Here is a 12,888-nt window from a genome sequence, read left to right as displayed (position 1 = left end):
AGGGGTGACTGAAACAAAAAAGACCAAAACTAGTGAGATCTTTCTGAGCAATAAATACAAAATGTTATATTCAGGCAATGACAATCACGGAAAATAAGGAGTAGCCATAGTATTCAACACAAAATACGAGGCTAATCTTCTTGAATGGCAGTCAGTCTCAAGTAGAGTAATGTGGGCAAATATCAGAATGGGGAACTGGACAATGAGACTTATTTGTGCCTATGGTCCCACAGAAGGTTCTACTAAGGAAGAAGTGGAGGAATTTTTTGACGCTTTAGAAAAAGCAACTGACACAATGAAAAAGGAAAAGTTGGTCCTTGTTGGGGATCTAAATAGCAGAGTAGGAAATGATTGTGAGACATATAAAAATATTTTTGGAAAATTTGGAGAAAAGAGCAAAGCTAATAATAATGGCAAATATCTGTTGGATTTCTGCTCAGGACATGGACTGGTTATTACTAACACCATGTTCCAACATAAAAATGTGCACAAATTCAGATGGAGAGAAGAGGCTAAGAATAAAAAAAGTCTCATTGACTATGTTATTGCTGATAGTGATGTTTTCTCCCTGGTGCAGGACACCAGAGTGTACAGAGGATTTGAAATTGGAAGCGATCACTATTTAGTCTTGAGCAGGATAAAATTGAATTTCATATTGAAAAGAATAACATGTAAGAAAGTTTTAAAGCGAATAAAAGTTGAGCAGCTCTCAGATGTAAACTGCAGACTAGAATACAGAAAGATTATTGAAAAGAAAATGAAAGAGTTTGAGAACAGGAATCAAACCTTGGAGATTCAGTGGCAAACTCTGAAGAAAACATTGATTGATTCTGCCAGAGAGGCATGTGGTGAGGTTCTGTGCAAGGATAAAAAAATCAGAACTCCCTGGTGGACACAGGAAGTTAAAGAAGCAGTGAAGGAAAAGAAGAAAGCATATCAAAAGTTTCTGGCAAATAAGTCAGCTTTTACTCTTACAGAATACAGAGACAAATGTAAGAAAGCTAAACACTGTGTAAAACTAGCTAAACAAAAGTCATGGGAGGACTTTGGCAAGAATATAGAATATAAATATCAAGAAGGTGGCAAAATATTCTGGAGGTTGTTGAAGAAGCTTAGGAATGGAGGAAAGAGTGCTGTAAAAGGAATTAGAGATGATAAAGGTGACATGAAAACTGGAGAAAAAGATATCCTTGAAGTATGGAGTAATTACTTTGAAAAACTGCTAAATGAAACAAGCAGTGATGACAGCACAGTGGTAAAAAACACTGACCAGGCATGCAGGCAGGAATACATATCCATACTTGAAGTAGAAAAAGCCATCAAAGGCTTGAAATGTGGAAAGGCAGCAGGAGTAGATGATATTCGACCAGAAATGCTGAAGTATGGTGGTATAAAAGTCTTACAGTGGCAGCACTGCATAGTTCAGAAAGCCTGGACTGAGAGACGAATTCCCGATGATTGGAGTAGAGCTCTCATAGTACCCATATATAAAAAGGGAAATAAAACTGAATGTGAGAATTACAGAGGTATTTCCTTACTGAGTGTTCATGGCAAGATCTATGCAAGTATACTTGAGAAACGGTTGAGAAGAATTGTGGAAGAAAAGCTTGGTGAAGAACAAACTGGATTCAGGCCAAATAGAGGCTGTCAGGATCAGATCTTCACTTTACGACAAATAGTTGAGAAAGCATGGGAATATAACAAAGATCTGTATTTAAGTTTTGTCGATTTCGAAAAGGCATATGACAAGGTGCCAAGAGAGAAGCTATTCAATACGCTGCAGTTATATGGTGTCAATGGGGCATTATATCAAGCAATACTTAGTCTTTATTTGAGTTGTAAGTCAGCAGTTAGAATTGAAGGAAGTACAGGAAGATGGTTTAATATTAAATCTGGTGTGAGACAAGGATGTACATTATCCCCTCTGTTATTCATTATCTATATGGATCACATTATGAAGGAAAGTGGTATTAAACCTGATATCAGAATTGGAGATGTTAATTCAGCTCTTTGCTTTATGCGGATGATGTTATACTTCTAAATAAATCCGCTATAAGTCTGCAAGATTCTCTGACTAAATTGAATAGCTGTTGTAATAGATATGGTATGAAGGTCAGCAATAAAAAGACAAAGTCAATGAAAATAGGCAGAATCGTTGAAAATGTCAACTGTGTTGTGAATGGAGAACCTGTGGAACAAGTAAAACATTTCAGTTACTTAGGCATGATTTTTACTGAAGATGGTAAATTAAATATAGAAATAGACAACAGAATCAGCAAAGCTGGTATGATGGGAAGTCAATTGAATAAATTCATATGGAATAAGAGAGAAATTAGTCGGAACACTAAATTAGCTGTATACAAGACAGTGTTCAAACCAGTTTTAACCTATGGATCTGAGAGCTGGGTCAGAAGTAAAACACTTGACCAAAGACTAGAGACCGCAGATATGAGAGTCCTGAGAAAGATTAGAGGCGTGAACAGATGGTATCAATGGCAATATCATATTAAAAATGAGGATATTAGGAAAGAACTTGACATTGTCAGCATCCAGGAATGCGTTAGCAGAGCTAATCTCAGGTGGTATGGTCACTTAAATAGAATGGGAGAGGAAAGATTAGCAAAACAAGTGTTCTCTGCCAGGTTGGCAGGAAAACGACCCAGAGGAAGACCAAGATATAGGTGGATTGAGACGGTACAAAGTGCGTTAGACGATAGAAATATAAGATCTGATAATGTTGGAGTCTTGACAAGTAACAGACTGATTTGGAGGAAAATTGTAGATAGGAAGTTAGTAATGATGCAAATTTTTCATGTAGTACTGTCATATCCTGTACACCCCTTGAGGGTACATGGCAGGAATTTGATCTTTTCATTCATACATTTTACTCCTATCTTGTTATCCTTTTCACCTTAGGAATACACTCATACACTGTAGTTGTTAAATAGCTTTTGTTCAATGCTTAAGCAGCAGCTGTCTCCTTTCCACTCAACGGTTCCCGGTTATCTCCTAAGCTTTTCATAACCACCACCCTTGTAGTCCCACATACACTATCTACCAATAATTGTCCAGACACCCTGTTATTTGAAGTCATGGAACATTTCAGGTTTGCTAATAAAATAAAAACCAGTGTATAGATAGTAGGAAGTAGTATTTCATCATAGCAGTTGAATACAGATGATATGGCAACATGACGTGAACTCAGTGACTTCGAGAGAAGTGTCATCATGGGCTGTCACATTGGTGGCATGTCCATATGTGACATTGCTGCTCAACTGGCTCAAAATCAATGACATGATCAACAAATGAATATGTTCTGGCATCATTAACGAAGAAAAACAACTAAGGCAGCCACAGAAAATGACTCACAGGGACAGGAGGGTGGCATGCAAAAACTGGCACAGACCATCTGTGATGAGTTCCGGAGCACCAATGACACCATGATGAGCACTAAATACTGTACAAAAAGAACTCCATTTACTGGGTTTCCATGGTAGAGCAGCAGCAGCACACAAGCTGAACATCAAAACAACGAACAAATAAGGCTGCTCATCTGCCATTGGTGCAAAGAGCATGTGAATTCACTTACTCTTTGTGAATTGCTGGACAACTGACCAGTGGAAAACAGTACTCTGGAATGATGAATCAAGGTTTACCTGTTTTTAGTCTGATGACAGGATGTAGGTGTGGAGGCAGCCTGGTGAACGCTTGCTACCATAGTGTGTTGTACCCACAATAAAGTTTGGTGATGGAAGAGTAATGGTTTGGGATGCATTCAGCTGGTTTGGAGTGGGACCACTGGTCGCTGTCCGTAGTTCCATGAAGGCAGCTCAGTACCTGATATTCTGGATAATCAGGTGCTGCCTACACTATGGAGTTTTTATGGAACGGACCTGTGTTACTATCAAGATGACAATGCCCCATCCCACAAAGCTGCAGCTATTATGAAATGGGATGAAGAGATGGATGTTAAATGACTGCCCTGGCCAGTGTAGAGTCCTGACCTCAATCTCATCGAACACCTGTGGGACGAATTGAAGCAGCAATTGAGGTAAATTCCACCTGATGTCTGCCACACATTGATAGACAAAGGATGCAGGAGGTGATCAAAGCCAAAGGTGGACATACCTGATGTTAGGATTCACCTGCAGGTATCAATTGTAAATTGCTAAAGTGTCCGGACAATTATTGATAGATAGCGTATATCTATTCTTAGAAGTTCTCATATGACTGGCTACAACCCAGATGATCACTTCGTGGTCATGCTCATCAACTGGTGGGAAGATTAGATACTCCATTCACAGTCTTGTTGTCTGATGATATAACTAGATCTAAGACTCTTAGCCCTCGTGTGTCCTCCATTGCCTAAGACTGTTGTCCCTGAAGAACTTAAGAAATTCATTCTCCTTTAACCTTGATGTTCTCTTCATTCAAATCATTATTGCTGTAATTGAAATCACTCATAATGATCACCCTTCGTTTGCTCACTAAACGAAGTTTGCCTATACATTTCATTTTTGCCACCCTCCATCTTCCCCGGCCTGTAGCAACACACAACCAAATATCTCATTTTATCAACCTCCTGTTCACATCATACTGCTTCAAAATCACTAGCACTTCTTTTTTCCTCTTCTATCTCAAAATAGATAATTTCCCTGCTGTTGTCAGCAGCACTCTCCCCCCCCCTCCCTTCCTATCTTCATGAAGAACATCATATATCCATTCAATTCTATTCTGCTAAAGATTCTCATGCAACAATGTTTCACTTATTCCAACTATTTTGGAACAAATAAAGTTGCTAAATGCAACAATTGCATTTATCTTATTTCTGATACTCCTGGTGTTCATAATAAGCATAATCTTGGTCTATAACCAGTCCTACTCTACTATCCCCCCAACCTGTGACATTTCCACACTTGCTCTTGTCTGCTCACCTTCTGTCCCTATACATCCCAAGACTCAAACCATCCTCCTACATAATTTATCCAATTCTTTTGTTAGTTCCATTTCTTTTCTATTGATGCTTCTTAATTTGATGGTGCCAATCTTGAACTCTGCTGATATTGAAATGGGATTTGCAGATTTTTACCTAAATTAGAAGGTAATGTGCATTAAAATGTATTATATAATTATACTTTTATTTATTTAATTATAAATTATGCTTAGTTTAATTATACTCCATACTATGTGTATATAAATTTACATATGTCCAAAAATATGTGTGCTGGAAAAAAAAATCGTTTTGAAAAATGGTCATTTTTGTCTATTATGAATATTTAAAGAAACAAAACGCATTTGAAAAAGATTGGCTAATGATATATTGGAAATTTATTGTACATTGTAGATCACTTAAATTACAGGAAAAAGTAGAAAAGCATGCACACACATACCTGTTTCTCTTCTGTAACAAATTTAAGTATTCAATGTATGCTGAAAATGGTTCATCACCTCCATCCTAATATGTATAAAATTGTTTGAACAAGGACTAATGACTAAGATACTATGTGAGCTTAAGAAATAATTTGATAATGAAAGTAAAAAATATAGGAATATCAACAAAATGTGTTTTGCAGCATGCATAAACACTTAGCATCAAGTTGTCCATTTATACAAATGTATGAGGACAGTCTGAAAAGTTCTCGACCATAGATTGCAACACTATCGGCAAGATTTTTTTTTTTTTTTTCCAAAGTTGGTACATCTGTCATAAGCATCCATGTGAAATAGCAAGTCATTCTATCAAGTAGTTTCTTTATATAGCTGTCTGAATCCATTGTCTGTATAACTTGAAATGGATAAAATTGAGTATCAGGCAGTTATAAAATTCTTAGTAAAAGAAGGTTTAATGCCAAAAGAAATTCTTTTGAAGTTCATAAAAGTTTATGGTCACTCTTCTCCTTCATTTTTGACAATTATGAAGTGGGCGGCCGAGCTTAAACATGGCGACCCAGCCTTGAAAATGATCCAGGTGAAGGATGTCCAAAAAGTGTAACACGAGAAGTGCATGATATGATATTGGATAACTGGCTAGTCAAAGTGCATGAAATTGCTGGGACTACAGACATTTCAAAAGATCATGTAGGATATATTTTGCACGAAAAATTGCAAATGACAAAGCATTGCACAAGATGGGTGTTGCACTTGCTCATAGCAGATCAAAAACACACTCGCACTAAAATCTCTGAACAGTGCTTGGAGCATTTTAACAAGAATAAAACTGATTTTGTATGTCGATTTATTACTATGGATGAGACTTGGATTCACCATTACACACCAGAATTCAAACAGCAGTCAAAACAGTGGACAGAAGCCAGTTGTTCAGCACCAAAGAAGACAAAGTCGGTTCCATTAGCAGTAAAAGTCATGGCATTGGTGTTTTGGGATGCTAAAGGCATTTTGTTCATTAATTATCTTGAAAAGGGTAAAACAATAACTGGGGAATATTATTCTGATCTTTTAACCAGACTAGACGAAAAAATTCGTGAGAAAATACCCACTTTGCAGAAGGAAAAAAAATCATCTTTCATCAGGACAATGCACCTGCCCACAAAGGTGTTTTGGCAATGGGAAAATTAAGGGATCTGCACTATGAATTATTGGAACATCCACCCTATTCCCCAGATTTGGCTCCCTCTGACATCTATCTCTTCCCAAAACTAAAACTCTTCCTTGCTGGTCAGCATTTTTCTTCGAATCAAGAGGCGATTGCAGCTGTAGAGGGATATTTTGCAGATCTTACTGAGAACCACTACAGGGACGGGATAATGGCGCTGGAGCATCGCTGGAATAAATGTATTAGTCTCATCATCATCATCATCATCAAATTCCTGCCATGTACCCTCAAGGGGTGTACAGGATTTGACAGTACTACATGAAAAAATTACATCATTACTAACTTCCTATCTACAATTTTCCTCCAAATCAGTCTGTTACTTGTCAAGACTCCAACATTATCAGATCTTATATTTCTATCGTCTAAGCCACTTTGTACCGTATCAATCCACCTATATCTTGGTCTTCCTCTGGGTCGTTTTCCTGCCAACCTGGCAGAGAACACTTGTTTTGCTAATCTTTCCTCTCCCATTCTATTTAAATGACCATACCACCTGAGATTAGCTCTGCTAACACATTCCTGGATGCTGACAATGTCAAGTTCTTTCCTAATATCCTCATTTTTAATATGATATTGCCATTGATGACATCTGTTCACGCCTCTAATCTTTCTCAGGACTCTCATATCTGCGGTCTCTAGTCTTTGGTCAAGTGTTTTACTTCTGACCCAGCTCTCAGATCCATAAGTTAAAACTGGTTTGAACACTGTCTTGTATACAGCTAATTTAGTGTTCCGACTAATTTCTTTTTTATTCCATATGAATTTATTCAATTGACTTCCCACCATACCAGCTTTGCTGATTCTGTTGTCTATTTCTATATTTAATTTACCATCTTCAGTAAAAATCGTGCCTAAGTAGCTGAAATGTTTCACTTGTTCCACAGGTTCTCCATTCACAACACAGTTGACATTTTCAATGATTCTGCCTATTTTCATTGTCTTTGTCTTTTTATTGCTGACCTTCATACCATATCTATTACAACAGCTATTCAATTTAGTCAGAGAATCTTGCAGACTTGTAGCGGATTTATTTAGAAGTATAACATCATCCGCATAAAGCAAAGAACTGACATTAACATCTCCAATTTTGATATCAGGTTTAATACCACATTCCCTCATAATGTGATCCATATAGATAATGAATAACAGAGGGGATAATGTACATCCTTGTCTCAAACCAGATTTAACATTAAACCATCTTCCTGTACTTCCTTCAATTCTAACTGCTGACTTACAACTCAAATAAAGACTAAGTATTGCTTGATATAATGCCCCATTGACACCATATAACTGCAGCGTATTGAATAGCTTCTCTCTTGGCACCTTGTCATATGCCTTTTCCAAATCGACAAAAATTAAATACAGATCTTTGTTATATTCCCATGCTTTCTCGACTATTTGTCGTAAAGTGAAAATCTGATCCTGACAGCCTCTATTTGGCCTAAATCCAGCTTGTTCTTCACCAAGCTTTTCTTCCACAATTCTTCTCAACCGTTTCTCAAGTATACTTGCATAGATCTTGCCAGGAACACTCAGTAGGGAAATACCTCTGTAATTCTCACATTCAGTTTTATTTCCCTTTTTATATATGGGTACTATGAGAGCTCTACTCCAATCATCAGGAATTCGTCCCTCTGTCCAGGCTTTCTGAACTATGCAGTGCAGCCACTGTAAGACTCTTATACCCATGCTTCAGCATTTCTGGTTGAATATCATCTACTCCTGCTGCCTTTCCACATTTCAAGCCTTTGATGGCTTTTTCTACTTCAAGTATGGATATGTAATCCTGACTGCATGCCTGGTCAGTGTTTTTTATCACTGTGCTGTCATCACTGCTTGTTTCATTTAGCAGTTTTTCAAAATAATTACTCCATACTTCAAGGATATCTTTTTCTCCTGTTTTCATGTCACCTTTATCATCTCTAATTCCTTTTACAGCACTCTTTCCTCCATTCCTAAGCTTCTTCAACAACCTCCAGAATATTTTGCCACCTTCTTGATATTTATTTTCTATATTCTTGCCAAAGTCCTCCCATGACTTTTGTTTAGCTAGTTTTACACACTGTTTAGCTTCCTTACATTTGTCTCTGTATTCTGTAAGAGTAAAAGCTGACTTATTTGCCAGGAACTTTTGATATGCTTTCTTCTTTTCCTTCACTGCCTCTTTAACTTCCTGTGTCCACCAGGGAGTTCTGATTTTTTTATCCTTGCACACAACCTCACCACATGCCTCTCTGGCAGAATCAATCAATGTTTCCTTCAGAGTTTGCCACTGAATCTCCAAGGTTTGATTCCTGTTCTCAAACTCTTTCATTTTTTTTTCAATAATCTTTGTGTATTTTAGTCTACAGTTCACATCTGAGAGCTGCTCAACTTTTATTCGCTTTAAAACTTTCTTACATGTTTTTCTTTTCGATATGAAATTCAATTTTATCCTGCTCAAGACTAAATAGTGATCACTTCCAATTTCAAACCCTCTGTACACTCTGGTGTCCTGCACCAGGGAGAAAACATCACTATCAACAATAACATAGTCAATGAGACTTTTCTTATTCCTAGCCTCTTCTCTCCATGTGAATTTGTGCACATTTTTATGTTGGAACATGGTGTTAGTAATAACCAGTCCATGTCCTGAGCAGAAATCCAACAGATATTTGCCATTATTATTAGCTTTGCTCTTTTCTCCAAATTTTCCTAAAATATTTTTGTATGTCTCACAATCATTTCCTACTCTGCTATTTAGATCCCCAACAAGGACCAACTTTTCCTTTTTCATTGTGTCAGTTGCTTTTTCTAAAGCCTCAAAAAATTCCTCCACTTCTACCTTAGTAGAACCTTCTGTGGGACCATAGGCACAAATAAGTCTCATTGTCCAGTTCCCCATTCTCATATTTGCCCACATTACTCTACTTGAGACTGACTGCCATTCAAGAAGATTAGCCTCGTATTTTGTGTTGAATACTATGGCTACTCCTTCTTTTCCTTGATTGTCATTGCCTGAATATAACATTTTGTATTTATTGCTCAGAAAGATCTCACCAGTTTTGGTCTTTTTTGTTTCAGTCACCCCTATTATGTCGATCTGGTACTTATCTAATTCCTCAGCTAGCTCCATTTCTTTGCCATTCAGGCTTCTTACATTGATAGTACCGATCTTTAACTCTGGTGATGTTGAGTTGGGGTTTGTTTTCAGATTTGTTCCAGAAGCTGACTTTTCGCTGTTCGCCCTGGTTCCCTGGCGAAAACAACGGGGGGCCTTGTTTAACCGGGCGACACCCCAGCCGGCATGAAATTTTGTCATGTTGTACCATCATTTTCTATTTTGGTTTAACCAATAAGAATATAATTTGGTCGGCTAAATCCCAAATTGCCAGCCCATCCTCGTTCGTTCAGTATCAAAGTAGATACCCAACAGGGTGCACCACGAGAAGGTGAGGATTGGACATTAGGTCAGAAGCCCTGGTCGGTTCTCCGCATTCCTTTAAAGGCTATGTGGAGGTCTCCTCTCAGTTATACAGCTTTGACCCTTAAGCACCCCATGATGTATTAGTCTTAAGGGAGATTATGTTGAAAAATAAAAAATTTTGAAATTATAAATTCGTTTTTTCATTGTTAGGCCAAGAACTTTTCAGACCACCCTAGTAACTTACCTTTGTCTGGGTTCTGATGAAATTTTTTAATTAGGGTTGTTATTAAAATTTGATAGAGCCATTTAATTTAGTTCAAACTTGAAAGTTGATTTAAAATTCTAAATTATTTACAAGTTATCACCTTGCAATGATAAAACTGCAATCGTTGCCAAGCAAATTGGTCAACATTACCAGTGAATACTACCATCAATACACAATACAACTGTTAATTTAATAATGAAATTTAAATACTAGTTTAAGAAAGATAATTACATCCACAGTCAAAATTATTCTTATATATCAATTTGCTTTTTGTGTTATATCTGTTAAATGCATGTATCACCAAGATAATTTCCTCTCCAGAAAACAGAAATGAAAAAAAAAAAAACAATAGATATTTAAGGAGTGGTTGGTGCAATTTAGCCTTGTGTAAAATTTTTATCTGTTTTATTGTTTGTTTTTTAGAAAATTAGTGCTTTATAGTATATTACAGGAGATTTTGTGATTTTAGAGTATTTAGTGTCATTATAACATATTTTTATTGTGATATTTTAATATTAAATATAGATGTAAAATGGTGACAAAAAAAACAAAAAAAAAAAAAAACGCTAACAAGAACAGCAAAATAGTGAACAAGGAGGTTTTGTTCACTAAAGATGATATTGAAGACGATATTGAAAATAACTTAACCTCTGATATCACTAGGTTAAAGCAGTAGACAGATGACGAGGGAACTACAGAAAGGCGAGAGGCATTTAGAGGCACATACAAAGAATAAAAAAGTTCAGCATCAAAATGAAAAACAAAGCAAGGAATCAGGTAAGCTAATGAGTAATAACAAAAATCTGGCAAGAAAGTTGATTATAAAAAGAACAGATATTTAATATGGTGACTATCTTGAAACATGCCAATGGTGAGCAGGTTATACTGTCAAGTTTTTCCAGAGGAAAAAAATGAAAAATATAATGCAACAATTGAAGAAAAGAAAAGCAAAAAGAGGTTGTAATTCTTTAAGGTGACAATGACTTAACTAGTGATAAATTTAATATGAGAGAGGACACAAAATGGTTGTTGGAAGAAGCGAGAGTGAAGAGTAAGAAAATAAAATTCGTTAGTGTATTACCTAGATATAATGGAAATGAATTATGAAGAAGGGCTATGATAGCAAATGATTCAATGCATAGGCTGTGAAGAAGGAAGATGTGAGTTTTTGGATGTGTGGAGTAAGTTTGAGGGAAGATTGGATTTGTACTTATACAAATCCAATCTTCCCTCAAACTTACTCCATTACTCCAGGGATGGCCTATATTTGAATGCATATAGCATCAGAAGTCTTCAAAAATTATTAATTGATATCAGACCTGACACAGAGATTCAGGGAAACTGAATTCTGATGGGAAGATTAGTGACAATCTGTGTGTAAGAGCAACAATGTTAGATAACTGTATTAATGATGGGACTGGTTATTATTATGGAAATGATAATTTCCATAATAATTTCCATCCATTTCAGACCTAACAAGCATGTGTAATGATGTCTGCATAAGGAACTTGATAAGAACAGAGATCTGCAAGTTGTCAAACTGTGTCATGCAGACCACAGACAAGTGTATACAAAAGGACATGCAGATAATATTGATAAGAACAGAGATCTGCAAGTTGTCAAACTGTGTCATGCAGACCACAGACAAGTGTATACAAAAGGACATGCAGATAATTTATTGTATCTATACACGAATGCCAGGAGTATTAGAAACAAAGGAGCAGAGTTTGTTGCCTTGGTTAATATATTGGGACCTCATATTATGGACATTAGTGAGACCTGGCTATTAGAAGCAGATGTACTAACTGGTATCAAGTGCAAAGGGTACAGTATTTTTAGGAAGGATAGACAGGACAGGAGGGGGCTCGTGCTGCTATTATGATACCATATGACTTGAATCCAGTTAGAGTTGATACCTAGGACTGCAATACCAGCAACAGTTTTTCATGTGGCAGTGAATTTGAAGCCATCTGGTGTGAGGTGGATTAAATACATAGCAGGATGTTGTTACAGACCTGATGGATCAGTTGCTAATTATGAAGAAATGCATCAACAAATAAATACAATGGGCGTGAAAAGAGTAACCATAATGGGAGACTTTAATTATCCAAACATTGATTAGGTAGTTATGAAATCACATGACAAAAATGAAACTAAATTTATTGAGCTGTTGTGAGACAATTTCCTCAAGTAGCATGTGACAGAAGGAAGTTGTGGGCAAAGAATGTTAGATCTGATTATAGTGTCAGGGAAGGTTAAAGACTTAACTATTCGGTCTCTAGTTGGTGACAGTAATCATGCAGTATTCACTTGGGTAGTGGCTAAGTTTATGAATGGTCAATTCAGAAAAGGTTACATGTTGACCTACAAAGCAGGAAATTATGGACACCTCAGGGGTATGATGGGTTCTGTACCATGAATCAGTTAGTGGATGGAAAAGACATTGATAGCACGAGGGAAGTGTTTAAAAAATAATTAAATGATGCAATATTAGAATGTGTCCCTAGAGTTTGAAGAATAAATAGAGTAGGAATGAAATAAATGTGTAATTACTTAAGCAAGGGATTCATAAGGAAAAGATGATGTGAAAAGAATATTATGTGC

General features: G+C 36.6%; 1 protein-coding gene across 3 annotated transcripts in view; it reads right to left on the bottom strand.

Annotated features, from left to right (window-relative positions):
• Positions 1–12,888, bottom strand: part of LOC150107973 (katanin-interacting protein-like) — a 726,539-nt gene that overhangs the window by 652,491 nt on the left and 61,160 nt on the right. For all 3 annotated transcript variants that reach the window (XM_090415492.1, XM_090415493.1, XM_090415494.1), the window contains exon 3: positions 5,391–5,455. The gene's annotated coding sequence lies outside the window, so the exon portion shown is untranslated. The remainder of the gene's footprint in view (positions 1–5,390; positions 5,456–12,888) is intronic.

Source organism: Typopeltis vanoorti, chromosome 3 (assembly GCF_054136105.1).
Source record: "Typopeltis vanoorti isolate ZY-2024b chromosome 3, IOZ_Tvanoo_1.0, whole genome shotgun sequence".
Lineage (NCBI taxonomy): Eukaryota > Metazoa > Arthropoda > Arachnida > Uropygi > Thelyphonidae > Typopeltis > Typopeltis vanoorti.
Note: the sequence above shows the minus strand (reverse complement) of the source record. Positions and strands in the feature narration are given on the sequence as shown.